The following is a 15,236-nucleotide window of genomic DNA, read 5'->3' as shown; positions in this document are numbered from 1 at the left end:
ACAATCTCCCCCTTTGGACTTAATGGCAACTACTTTCGTGTTTGGTCACCATCACCTGTAAATACATGCAAAGACATTTGTAAGCACACCAAGTTTCTCTCCAAGAATTCTTCTCCGAACACCAATCTACTCTCCCCCTTTGACATCAAGGGAAAATTGGTGACTAAGGTTGAATGAAGACTTCTCTCTTCCTTTGTATAGATGAGCATTGTAGATCTAATCTGTTGAATATGAACACTATATTCTGACCATGATCCCCCTGATCATATGCTGAATCTTCTGGAAATAAGTACATGAATCTATGACTTAACTAAATATGGCCTTTATTATCACCAAGTACTCATACTTACATCAATCACCTAACGCAGTTGGGTTATATATTTGACTCAACATTACATCAAATGCCAAAAATTGGAATACATACATAATTGAGTTGACCCCGAATAGTCCAAACATGACTCAATATCATAATTATTAAATCATGGGTCTTTACATGACCTTTAAATCAAGAGAAAAATATGAAATTTACAACCAAAACCAAACACCTCAATGGTGAGGTAGTAATATCATGATAGTATTCAACAATCATCATACACCATATAGGATCCTACTACATGAAAATCATCATAATGAAGTAAGATACGATAATTTAGCATCAATCCTTATCAACATCAACATGTGACCAAATATGTAATGCTTTCAAGCATCACCAAGCACTGAAGTAGAAGTGCAATAAAGTTCTTTCATGAACTCATCCCCTTGACCTCATATCATCAAGGTAAACATGCTCTTTCCATTTATAGGAAGATCCACAATCACGTACATCAAAAGCATATAGATATTTTGCAGCACAACAACATATATTTTCATGCATCAAAAACATATGTGAGAACAAAGAATATCACATGCAATAGCATCATAACATATTTTCACATGAAGCTCAAACAAAAAATAGGCATCATCCATAACTTCACCATATGCAATATATGCATCATTGAAGATATTATATACAACATATAAGTATTAGATATCATTTTGGGATTCAACTGCATTAAGTAAGTCATTCATGTATGTCCATTTCCATGAGAGGTAGTTGTAATTGACTAATTTCTCATGATTTTTGAATATCTCACTTAGCACTCGTTGCATCCGGTGATGCTCAGAGGGGTGAAGAAGTGGGATTGAAACTAGTGAAATGAATCACATAGCGTCAATCATCATTTCCGAGTCTTGCACCTGGTAACCAGGACTTTCCGAGAGGTCACCCATCCCAGATCGCCTCTGGCTCAAGCGTGCTTAATTGTGGAGTTTTCCCCACAATAAAGCCCACATAGCTTACTACCCCATTTGCAAAACCTTAGCAAGTATTTTGTCTCATGAACTATTCAAGTAGAGATCCCTTCACTCTTTTTGAATTTAGGTATTAGGGTGTTTATGTAGTGCATTATATTAGATATCATTTTGGGATTCAACTGCGTTAAGTAAGTCATTCACGTATGACCATTTCCATGAGAGGTATTCGTAATTGACTAATTTCTCATGATATTTGAATAGATCACTTAGCACTCATTGCATCGGGTGATGCTCATAAGGGTGAAGAAGTGGGATTGAATCCAAAAATGATATCTAATATAATGTACTGCGTAAACCCCCTAATACTTAAATTTAGAAAGAGTGAAGGGGTCTCTACCTGAATGGTTCATGAGGCACAATACTTGCTAAGGTTTTGCAAATGGGGTAGCAAGCTAAGTGGGCTTGATTGTGGGGAAAAATCCACAGTTAAGCGCGCTTGAGCCAGAGGCGATCTGGGATGGGTGATCTCCCAGGAAGTCCTAGTTACTAGGTGCAAGACCCAAAAGTGATGATTGACGCTATGCGATTCATTTCACTAGTTTCAATCCCACTTCTTCACCCATGTGGGCATCACCCGATGTAATGAGTGCTAAGTGAGATATTCAAAAATAATGAGAAATTAGTCAGTCACGACTACCTATCATGGAAATGGTCATACATGAATAACTTACTTAACGCAGTTGAATCCCAAAATGACATATAATATAATGCACTACGTAAACCCCCTGATACTTAAATTCAACAAGAGTGAAGGGATCTCCACATGAATGGTTCATGAGGCACAATATTTGCTGAGGTTTTACAAATGGGGTAGCAAGCTAAGTGGGCTTGATTGTGTGGAAAACTCCACAGTTAAGCGCGCTTGAGCCAGAGGCGATCTAGGAAGGGTGACCTTCTGGGAAGTCCTGGTTACTGGGTGCAAGACCCGGAAGTGATGATTGATGCTATACAATTCATTTCACTAGTTTCAATCTCACTTCTTCACCCCTGTGAGAATCACCCGATGCAATGAGTTCTAAGTGAGATATTCAAAAATCATGAGAAATTAGTCAGTTACGACTACCTCTCTTGGAAATGGTCATACGTGAATGACTTACTTAATGTAGTTGTATCCCAAAATGATATCTAATATAATGCACTGTGTAATGCAACAAGAAATGTTCAAGAAATCATAATTCAAAAAATGCACTATTAGAAGCATAAAAAATGCTCCCCTTGAAGATGTGCCAACTATTCACTATTAGCTCTAATCATATCCATATTCGTCAACCATTAAATCCATCAAAAGGACCAAAGAAACAATGACATATTGCAACAACTGATAAACAATGATAAGCCAATACCAATTCTAAATAGTATCTGAGTATCAACAGAGTGTAACCAAGCAATGTTTGAACAATAAAGCCAAATAATAATTATCTGAAGCATATCAAAATCTCTCTCTAAGTTTGTCCCATTTTTTATTCATCTCAGATAAACATAGATGGATTTCTAGATCAAAACTCGCATATATACACGACTATCCTTCATAAGGTCACGTACATCAAGTAAAATGTTGAATTTTTATAATCACAGCTCCCCCTAAGCCTATAATGTATGCTCCTACTAACTATTACTACATAATATATATTATCAATAGTATAAGAAACATTAATATCAAATCAACATGGAAATCATCATCAATATATACGTATGTATAGCTCCCCCTCAAATCATACATTACTGATCCTAATAACCTTCTCATGCTCTTAATGAGGTTATGTACTTCACATTGCTTTTGTAGTCACTTTGAGAAGTATTATTTTAAGAACATTGTACTATAGTAGAGACTATATTCTTTTACTCAGAGTCTGAAGAAGAGGAACTATCCTCCTCATTTCTGCAAGAATTCATTTCTTTAAGCATGTATAATTTGTCTAATTTTCTATATCCTCTTGCTACTACTTTTCTAGTTTTTTCATCTATAACCTTGCATTTGGTCAATGTAAACACAATTACATTTATTTTATCTACTAGTTGACCTACACTTAGAATATTCTTCTTTTTCCTTGAGGTAATAAAGTATCAGTTGATCTTCTATATTTATTAATTTTGGCTCTACCTTTTCCCAAAAAAACATTTGGAACACTATTTCCAAGAATAACCTTAGCATTTGTTTTTTTCCTAAGAAACTCAAACTTTCTCTTATATCCATTCATGTGATGAGATCATCCGCAGTCTATGTACCATTCATATTCATATTCAAACGAGCAGAGAGCAAGACGACACCTTATATGTTCTTTTTCTTTCTGCTTAGTATGAGAAATGTTGGTGGATCCATCTTTTTTAGGTATTTTGACATTAATATTCTTATTTGATTTATTTCCATGTTGTCTGTGGTGGTCCATTGATTTTTTCCTGTATTCTTTTTCTACATGCCCAATAATGTTACAACCATAACATCTTATATGACCAGAAAAGGGAGAAAAGGAACCATAATATTTTTGTTTCATATTCCTTATATTGCAATCAATAGCTTTGTGACCAAATATGTTTCAAGAAAACCAATACCCCTTAAATAAACCTGAGTGCCTAGGATCTTATGATCTTCCTGTGAAGAGATTTTTTTCCTTGATATTGAAACATTTTTCTTCTACAATTGGTTGCAACATATCCATAATTATGACATACGAATCATTCAATGTTATTTATCAAAGGAGAGAATTGATTAATGTTTCTATTATTCAGAGCATATGATTTCTTTTGAAAATTCATCTTCCTTGGATATTGATCTGGTTGACATTTTATCTCTTTAACATAAATTTCATATTTTGTATCCTTCAAAATCCTTTCATGAGCCTATGAACTAGATTCTCCTTTTGCAGTTTCCTAAAAACCAATACCGTATTTAATAGAAGGAGATATTTGACTACTAATAACATTATACAAAATATTAGTACTATATTGAAATCTCAAATGTTTATACTTTTCTCTAATTTACCTTTTAGAATGTTTACCTCAACTCCATTCTTTGGTATTTCTCTTCCTTTTCTAGATACTACTTATTCATTCCTTCTTCAAACTTTCTTCCTTGTTCCACTTTCTCCTTTAATTTGATAATATTTTCCTTCAACACATTATCTTGTTCTTCAAATTCTTGAAATATCTCCTAAATTTTGTCCGACTTTTCTAGATATGCTCTTAGAGAGACTATCTCAACTTCAACTCCTTCACAATATTGTTTAGGTTCTACTTCAACAGGATCCTTGTTATCATTTTCCTGCAACTTATCCTTAAGATTAATAATCATTTTCAAAGATAGATTGAGTTTATTCTAATACTAAGAACTTCTTCTAACATACTTCTTCTGAATTAGTAACACTATTTGAGATAACATACTCATCTTTTGAGGCATCATTATTTTCTTTAGAAATAAGGTTACATGTTGGTTCTTCTAATGAACAATCTTCCTTTTTTCTTCCTTCGTGGATTTATTAAATATTATCCCATACTTCCTTTGCAGTTTCATAGTGCATAATATTTCCTAATGTTGAATTGGGTATTTTTCAAAAGATCACATTTAATGCTACATTATTCTTTAATAACTCCTCACCTGATGGAGTAGTTTTAGTGCAACCATTACATACTAAATTCTAGACATTAGATCCTTGGTTCATTAACTTAGACTTCATTTCTTATTTCCATTTTTGAAAGTTATCATTACTTACCACAAACATACTTTTGTTTTCCATTGTTTCTAACTTGCCTTGTTCTTCTGCTTTTAGAGACATCATTTTTTAATATTTTTTCCCTTTAGAAATCTTACATTCAATTTTACCCATGAGAGAAAGTTCAGTTGATTCACTGTCATATTCAGTATCATCATTATTACATAGAAAATGAAATGGACCACAATTAGAACAAAAACCCATACTTGATAATTCTTTGTTATTGTCTTCTTCATTCTTGATCAACATAAAGCGGGATGCTCCCAAAGCTAAATATTTGCTAACATTTATAACTATCACTACTTATGATATATTGTTATCACTACCACAATTTTCTGACTCCTTCCTTTAAGTTATCTTATTCTTTCCCATCATCCTTGATCCACTCCAAGCGGTTAAGATTCAACTGAAGTGACTCGTTATGATACCAATTTTTGGGAAAAATACTCAGAGTAGGAGGGGTGAATCAATATTTTAAAAATCACTTAAACTTTTCAATTTCTTATTAATATTATTGTACATTACTCTCATTAAGTAAACTAGCCCATGTACACGACTATGATGAAGGAAAAACATCGTATATCTAGTTAACTAACTTTTCATCTATTTCATCATTTGTTCTGATTTAATTAGTGTATCATTACTTCATTAGTCTTTAATTAAATAGTAACCATGAGTAGTAAGAACAGAATAAACCATCACACATACGAAACACACCAACACATGAGGACACCAATATTTTTAGATGGAAACCTAATGTGGGAGAAGACCATTGTTGTCATCGTATTTGTATTCATATTTTATTATAATGTTAAACGTATTACAATCTTGTACTAGCGCAGAATAATACCAATACATAGGCATCTACTCATACAAGGATACAAGCATCTCTCATTCTCCAGCACCCACTGAAAGGGAGCTCCAACCCCTTAAACAAATTTACCAGCTACCATTGGAAGGAAGATTCGATTTCCTTATTGAAGGCTCCAACCCATGTCACCTTTGTGGATCATGTTTCATAATGTTTCATACTATATCTAACTAACTCAACAACATCAAACTTGTAGGCCACCTTTCATGATATTTTCAGACTGGACCCACTAATATAATTGAAGCATAATACCAATTCTAAAATCAATCAGTGGATCAACTAACCCAATCACTGAATCATCAAATCATTTATTGAATCTCAATCAACCATTACACCTAGATCAAACTAAGCCATGATAGATCATATAAATGCATAACTACTCATCAATATAGAAATCCAAACATTTTTACCTATCACAAAAATAAATTGGTGCTACTATAAACCCTAATCAACCATATGTCATAATATATACACTACATTTCTGCAGCATAACTGTGTATGTCTGTGCTTCTCATTAAGTGGAACTGCATACATATCTAAAAATATTGAAAAACTAATTCTAAATCACTATCACACTACATCAAACCACTGAATCACAATGTCAACCCATCATATATCATCGAACCGGATACAAATTATCACAAAGTAGCATCATATCTAGTCAACATATCATTCCACAAATAATTCAACACAACAGGAACTATCAAACATAGATCGTCATGAGAGAGACATCATTGAAAACAAATAACAAACATAACAAAATCGATTAGACATAATTAACAACTCATACTCAAAAACCTTAGATGATGTACACGACTCTTATAAATAAATTCCATGTATGTACGAGCTTTCCATACTAAACACGTGCGTACAGATTATGAACTTTTCATAGAAAGTATATGTGACTACCCAAAGGTAGATATGTGCCTGTATGCTACTTCTCAATGTCATACCAACATATAGATCTGTAATCATTGAATCATACCTTTTTTGCACAACACAACATTTGTCAATCCCAAATATCGGTATACAAACTGTTACAGACACACATCATAGTAACATCGTTATAAAACTATCAAACCATAAATATATTATCCAATGTGTATTCATTTCAGATTTAACAAATCTGATCCATATTCATGCTCCCGGGTGCACACCTATTTCAGATCAAGTCATTCATCATGAAAAAAGTGATTTTTTGTATCCTCATAATGTGCTATCATTTATTACGTAAAAATTGCCCAAGTCACAATTTGTTTATGAGAGCAAAGCCATTGATACCATACAAACTAGTTTGGTTCCAAATATAAACTTGCAATGTGTACCTTTTGTGTGTTTTGCACATTATGGAGATCGAAAAATTGCTCCATCTATAGTATCCATGTTACGGGATCCTTGCCATCAAACTTCCTCATATCGATCTCTGGAACATGGTGGGTCTTTGTTCCAATGTTAGATTCTATGGAATCATGATTAACATTTATTTTATTCTCATCATGAATTTCCTCTACAACATTTTCACCATTAAGAATCCTTTCTTATAGCAACTTTGTCAAACCTTCCTTCAATCCTTCAATGTCTTTCTTCAAATCTTCCATGTTGTCATTCTTCAAATCATAATTAACATTCCTTTTGTTCTCATTATGAGTTTCCTATCCTACCTTTTTTCCATTAGGAAGCCTTTCTAATAACAATGTTTTCATACCATCCATCTTAGCTTCCATGCCATTCATCTTCACTTCCATGCCATTTATCTTAGATTCCATGCCATTTATCTTATCTTTTGTTAGCTTTTGTGAGAGTGACATTTGTTGCATTTGGTCTCATAATTTTGATATATCATGTAGCATTTATTCCTCTTCTTCATGAGTCATGCTAGAGCTTTCAGGTTGTTTACAAGGTTTTTCCATTTTCTTTCTTCGGGGCATCAATTACCGATAATAATGCTTCACTATGCCCTTTGGATTCCTTCAAACTAATTTTTCAAACCAAGCTTATGAAAATATTTAAGAAAAATACACACATTTTTTTCACTTTGTAGGCAATTGATATTGAATCTGATGTATCTCTGTAATTTTGGAACTTCCAGTTCTGAAATTACAACCTGCAGTAGTGCTCGTGTCCTCTTTCCAATTCCACTAGTCCGATCCAATTTAGATTCTCCAAGAAAGAGTTATGTACAATCTCCCAAGATGACTTGATTATATCCCTTTTTAAAAGAGCGAACTTGTATGAAGTTCCACGTGTCATTGTTTTGACCTTAGGATCTGAAAAATATACACATAAAGATATAGTTTGTCCTATTTCTGTAACTTTTTATGAAATTTCAATCTGATGCCCAAAACAAAAGTTATGACTATTTTCCCCACGTCACCTGTTTGGAATGTAATTCAGGAGTCTGTAAAAAGGCCAACTTCTTCAGATCATATCTCTGCAAATATAGTGTGAAAATCTCTGAAATGCAAAACCGAGATTTAGAACGATTTCATCCCAAATGGGCTTTTGTTTTAGCATCTGAAATGTCACAAAAAATAAGTTATAGCGAAAATTCCATGACAACATGTTTGGAGCAGCGAAACCCTAGAATCCATAACTCCGATACCAAGTGTTATGAAACTAGCTCACAAACGGATAGAAAAGATAGATCAACGCATTATAATTAAGCCTCTTTGAGGGGGAAACCTCCTTTACATTACACAAATGAATAATTCTTGGATGATACAAATGAAAAAACCTTCTTTCTATATATAGCAGTCTAAGGGGTCACTGTTGGAAATAATACTGAGTGGAGGGGAGGGGGTGAATTAGTATTAGCAACTTAACAATATTTCATTTCCATAAACAGATTTGCATACACTATTTTTGTTAATGCAACTTGCGTTTATACGCAACTGTGTTTAGAGAAACCAGTGTATACCTTGTAAATGTATTATTTAGTCAGTTGATCTTTAATCTATGTATCAGAATCATATAAGCAGTAACATGTATAGTAAAAATAGAGCAAACAATCACACACAAGAACACAAGATATAAGGTGGAAACCCAATGTGGGTGAAAACCATCTGCTGCAATTTGTCTCTATCTTCTTTTAATAAGAAACTTCTTTTTACAATTTTTTTGTACTAGCACAGCCTTATACCAGCACATAGGCTTCTACCTACAGAAGGTTACAACCTTCTGTCATTCTCTAGCTTCTCTTGGAAGGGAGCTACAATCCCCTTAGCTCTTGTACTAGCTGATGTACTAGTACGTAGGTGCTGACCTACAGAAGGCTACAACCTTCTCTTTTCTTCCAGGGACCACATTTCATAAATTTTCAGACTAGATCCATCAATAACATCAATCAAACATCAAATATATCTACATCAATCAATCTCCTTTGCACCAACAAAAATTGAATCAAACAATCACATTTTTGAAAGCTTTAACCAAAAAACAGTAACAGTAACTAGAACCCAATGCAGAACCCATAATACTACAACAAAAAACATAAGTAGCTAAAACATATTTTATGAGACGTACACTATTTCAATGTGTCAAACCTATATTCATACCTTGTTATCAGAAGGCAGACCCACATATACGTTGTTTTTAAATTTCGAACTAGAGTGTATATGTGCCTTTGCTATACTAAACCTGCATACAGATCTATAAAAGATGATTTAACCTTTACAACTATTCAGACATCAGTTATACCCAGATCATCAGATTTACAGATTACGACATGTGCAAATAAAATATCAAAACCACAGAAAGATACTTCTCTTCAAGCCTAAAGATCTTGACCCGTCAATAGAACTTTATCCTTCTTCAAGCGCTCAGGTTCCTCCTTGATTCAGATCCAGCATAGCCCAATGACTAGTGGTCTAGATCTTTCTCTTTGTTAGATTCAATACTTGAGTACTTTTGCCTAATGATATTCTCCTTTTATAGTCTTAGGCCTTACTCAATACCATGGTCCAAAACCACTTAGAAGTAATACCTAGGACCAAGTACTTGGTGTCAACACTTCGGTCAAGATACCTTGGATCAATACCATGGGTCAAAATACCAGGGACTAAATACCATGGACAAAAACCAAGTTTTCCAACATGTACATGCTTTTCCTTGTGTGAAAGTGAGTGTATGCGCATACACGCCTTTTGGTCTACTAGCCTACGTGTATACGCGGCTTGGTCAAGAGGAATCTACATATACTTCTTTTTCTTTCATTCTGTGAGACTGAACTGTGATCTGTCATCTGAGTGAGTTTCCATCAAGGACAAGACTTGTGTCATAGCACCAAACCTGTGTCATAATGCCAACAATCTCCCCCTTTGGACTTGATGGCAACCCCAAGTCATTCTCCCCCTTTGTCATCGAGGGCAAAGGGTTATTCTCCCCTGAGTACATACTGAATTCTATGATATGCTGAAGTGTGCTAATCATGCTCCCTCTGACTGTAAGCAAGGTTTGCAAAAATATTTTCTACAAGAAGAAGATGACTCTATACATCATAAATGACCTTCCTATCACTAAAGAATCATACATACATCCATCTCCCAACCAAGTGGGGATATACCAAAAGTTTATACATGATAAAACAAGAACATTACATCATCCATCCCAGGCATAGTGGGGAAACAAAATAGGTCGTTACGTGACCTTGATAATAAAAGATATACATGACATAGAGACAAGATATCTAAAATCAGCAACTATTATCAGCAACATCTATCAATCACCTTCCAGACCAACAACCATGATATCCCGTTGCGCTTGAATCAAAAACAACTATGAAATTGTAAGAAGATCTTCTAAGATAATGCCAACAATGCATTATTAGAAGTATATGCTCCACTTGAACCTGTGCCAGATGATCATTGTCAGACCCATATCAGACTCTTTTCATCCCGAGTTTGGCCCACTGATATTCTTCAAACCAACATATACGTGGTTGTATCTATATAAATCGGTGTATGTACGCGGATATACTTCATGAAACTCGTGTACAACCATTGTTCTCTGATAGATAAGTGCCAACAGCAAGATGAAGCATCAACTAGTCCCAGCTTCTGTTTGAGGTATTCAAATGTCTCTCTAGGCAGTGGTTTGGTGAATATATCAGCAACCTGTTCCTTGGAAGGAACATACTCCAATTTGACCTTTTCTTCAAGCACTTGTTCCCAAAGAAAATGATATTTGATAGGTATGTGCTTGGTCTTGGAATGCATGAATGGATTATTTGAAACACCGATTACACTTGTATTATCACATAGACTGGAGATGGGTGGAGTACATGTGATCTGAATGTCTTGCAATGTTTGCATCATCCAAAGGAGTTGTGTGCAATAAGATGCAGCAGTGACATATTCTGCTTCAGTGTAGATAATGCAATTGAACTTTGTTTCTTGTTGAACCAAGACACCAATCTAAAACCCATATAGAATGCACCACCACTAGTGTTTTTTCTGTCATCCACGCTTCCTGCCCAATCTGCATCTATATATGCATGAAGTGTGAGATCTATATCTCTAGGATACCATAAACCAAAGTTTTGTGTCCCTTGAAGATATTTAAAAATCCTTTTGACTACTTGAAGGTGTGCTTCCTTTGGATTTTCTTGGAATCTTCCAACTATTCCCACTGCATGCATGATGTCTGGTCGGGTACCTGTTAAACAGAGTAAACCACCAATCATGGATATGTAGGTTGGTTGATGTTCTGCTGCTGATTCATCATTTGCGTTGAGGTTGTATCCTGTTACCATAGGAGTACATAGTGGTTTAGAATCTTTCATTTCATATTTCTTCAAGATCTACTTGAGGTACTTGGTTTGTGATAGAAAAATACCATCTTTATTTTGTTGAACTTGTAAACCAAGAAAATATGTGAGCTCACCAAGAGGGGACATTTAAAATTATTTTTGCATTACCAAAGCAAATTTTTGACTCATGGCTTCTTTATTACTCCCAAAAATGATATCATCAACATACACAACAAGTATTAACAATTTATCATTATCAATTTTTATATATAGATTGCTATCAACTGATCCTTTTGAAAAACCTTGTTGATGAAGGTATTTGTCAAGATGATAATATCGGGCCCTTGGATATTTCTTTAGACCATAGAGAGCCTTTTTGAGTCTGCATACAAGTTTTGTATAATTTCTAAGGATGAATCAGTCTGATTGCTCAATATATACTTCTTCTTCTAGGTCTCCATTAAGAAAGGAAGTTTTCACATCCATTTGATATACTTTGAACTTTTGAAAGCTAGAAAGAGCAAGGAACATTCTTATGGCTTCAATTCTAGCGATAGGTGCAAAAGTTTCTTCAAATTCTATACCTTTTTGTTCAACATATCCTTTACAAACAAGTCTGGCCTTGTTTCTAATAACTTATCCATTTTCATTCAGCTTATTTTTGAATATCCATTTGGTTCCTATGACATTCTTATCATGAGGTCTAGGAACTAATTCCCAAGTATTATTCTTTTTAATTTTCTCAAGCTCTTCATTCATGGCCTTGACCCAACATTCATCTTTGCATTCTTCATGTACATTTTGCGGTTATATGGAAGAAAGAAATGCTAGATAACTTGAAGCTTCTGTTCTTCTTGTCTGCACACCTGCCTCTTTCTGTCCCAAACTTTGAGTCTCTGGATGGTTTTTCTGAACATATCTGGATGGAGTCTTTTCCCTACCATTATCTACTCTTCTGGTGCTTCATTGGTTTCTTCTTCTTCAACATTACTCTAATTTAATGTGGAAGGATAATCCTCATCATCTTCCCACTCTTCAGTTTTTACCTGCTTTGGATTTTCACCCTCTTCATCAACCACAACATCAATACTTTCAACAATTTTCCCTAGTCTTTTATTAAAACACTTGTATCCTTTACTTAGAGAAGAGTAACCAAGGAGAATGCCTTCATCTACTCTAGGTTTAAACTTGCCAAGTTTTTCATCAGTCCTTTTGATGTAATGTTTTCTTCCAAAGACTTTGAAGTATTTTATAGTAGGAGTCTTACCATACCAAATTTCATAAGGAGTTTGAGTTCTATTTACCCGAACATTCGTATTGTTGAGAATAATGATGGTAGCAAATGTAACTTCACCCCAAAATGTTGCAGGAGTTCCAGACTCATCTAGAGCATGAGCCATTTATTGAACAATTTTTTCATCATTTCTACCACTCCATTTTGTTGAGGAGTCCTTGCGGTAGAGAATTCCCTTCTTATTCCATGTTCTTCACAGAGGTTGAAGAATTCATCTAAGGTAAATTCTCCTCCTCGATTAGACCTGAGGCATTTGATTTTGTGATCTGATTCGTTTTCAACCAAAGCTTTGAATGCTTTGAACTTTTCAAATTCTTTGTCTTTATTCTTTAGAAGTCTTATCCAACACATTCTAGAAAAGTCATCAATGAACAATATAAAGTATTCTTCTCCATGAGGTGACTTTTTCCTTGATGACCACACAAATCAGTATGGAAAAGTTCAAGTGTTTTACTAGTTGATCCTTCCTTCTCATGGAAATGTGTTCTTGTTTGCTTACCAAATTGACATGATTTGAATATTGTGTTTTCTAGAATTTTGATGTCAGGAAGATCACGAACAACCTGGAATTTGCATGCTTTCCTTATCTGAGGGAAGCATAGATGCCCCAATCTTCTATGTCATAGCCAGTGTTCATCATTTTTTCATAGATAGTATTGTTGTTGTCCTCCCTTGAGTATGTATAAATTATTTGGAGTTCTTGTGCCTTTGATCATTGTTTCTCTTGTATCAAGCTCACGAACAACACATCCATTTGATTGAAATACTACTTCATTTCCTTGATTACACATTTGACCAACACTAAACAGATTATGCTTTAAACCATCAACATACATAACATTCCCATCTTTGACCTTTTATTTTAAGAGAACAAAGCCTTTACCTTTTATGACTACAGGGGTGTCATTTCCAAATGAGACCTTCCTTTCCTTTTCTAAGGCACTATATGACTGAAGTTTTTCTTTATCACCTGTCATGTGTTTCGAGCATCCACTGTTGATGTACCAATGATTTTCTTGTCCTTCTACATATAAGGCTATACCACATCTTTCAGTTTGTGGTTATTTCTTTTTCCATGTTTTGGGACCCAATGAAGCTTACTCTTTCTGATATGTTTGCCGAAATTTACTTTCAGAGTCTTCATGACCGAAGTTGTTACAGATAGAGAATTCTATTTCATTTTCAAGAGAAGAAAAGTTATTGTAGGTCCCTTTCATGATCCCAGTCACATTCCTTTGATTTCATACTTCTCTAGCCATGATGGTCTTGTAAGAAACACATTGAGCAGCTTTGTGTCCAAAGTTATGACATGAAAAACATTGGCCATTAAAGAAATTCCTACGATTATCGAATCTACTGACCTGATGATTATAGTTTCCATTTACATTCATTCTTGAAGCAAATTGAGAATGATTTACATGTGGTTGGTTATAGCTTCTGTTCATCCTTGAAGTATATTGAACTCAATTTACCTGGTGATCTACTTTAAGCCTCTGTTGATGATTGTCTACTTGTTCATTTCTCCTTGATGCATCAAGATAGTTTTTGGAAGTTGATGGATTTTGTGCTTGAGATGGTTCTTTAGTATATCCAAGACCTATCTTTATCAGAGGAGAATGTTGCACTTTGATAATTTCATCTAATTTTTTTGATCCTTTAGCAAACTTAAGATTGAGAGCTTTTGTTTTCTCAATTTATTTTCATCAAGTTGGAATGTAAGAGTATCTATAATCACACTCTTTTCTTCTAAACAGATTTTAAGTTTAGAAATTTCTTCATAGGGACCATCTTCATCTAAAGCATCCAAGAAATCATCATCTTCAAAAGCCATCAGAAGTCTATAATCATTACTATTTTCATCTTCGTCACTATTTGATAAACCATCACTATCTTCATGCGCATAGTAGCTCTTCTTATTTACACTTTGTTTTCTATTCCATTTTGTTGATTCCTTACCTTTATCAAGCTTATCTTTGTGAGGACATTTGGAAGCATAATGACCTACTCTTCCATAAGCAAAACATTTGAAAGGTAGTTTACCTCTAAATCTTCTAGAACCGTGTTGAAGGTTCTTGACAAAGTTTGATTCTTCTTCTCCTTTTGATGTATGTCCTAACTCATTGAGTTCTCCTTTTCCTGAAGCTTTGAATGTGGCTTCTCTCATATTTGATGGACCACCTTTTATAACAATTGTGGGCTTCTAGGGTGCACAATAATAACAAAATGGGGACAATAGGGCCATAACAATGACAATAAGGGAGACAA

Source organism: Pinus tabuliformis, chromosome 2_2, assembly GCF_031772625.1.
Source record: "Pinus tabuliformis cultivar Carrire ecotype Pingquan chromosome 2_2, CPIR1, whole genome shotgun sequence".
In the NCBI taxonomy this organism is placed as follows: domain Eukaryota; kingdom Viridiplantae; phylum Streptophyta; class Pinopsida; order Pinales; family Pinaceae; genus Pinus; species Pinus tabuliformis.
Note: the sequence above shows the minus strand (reverse complement) of the source record.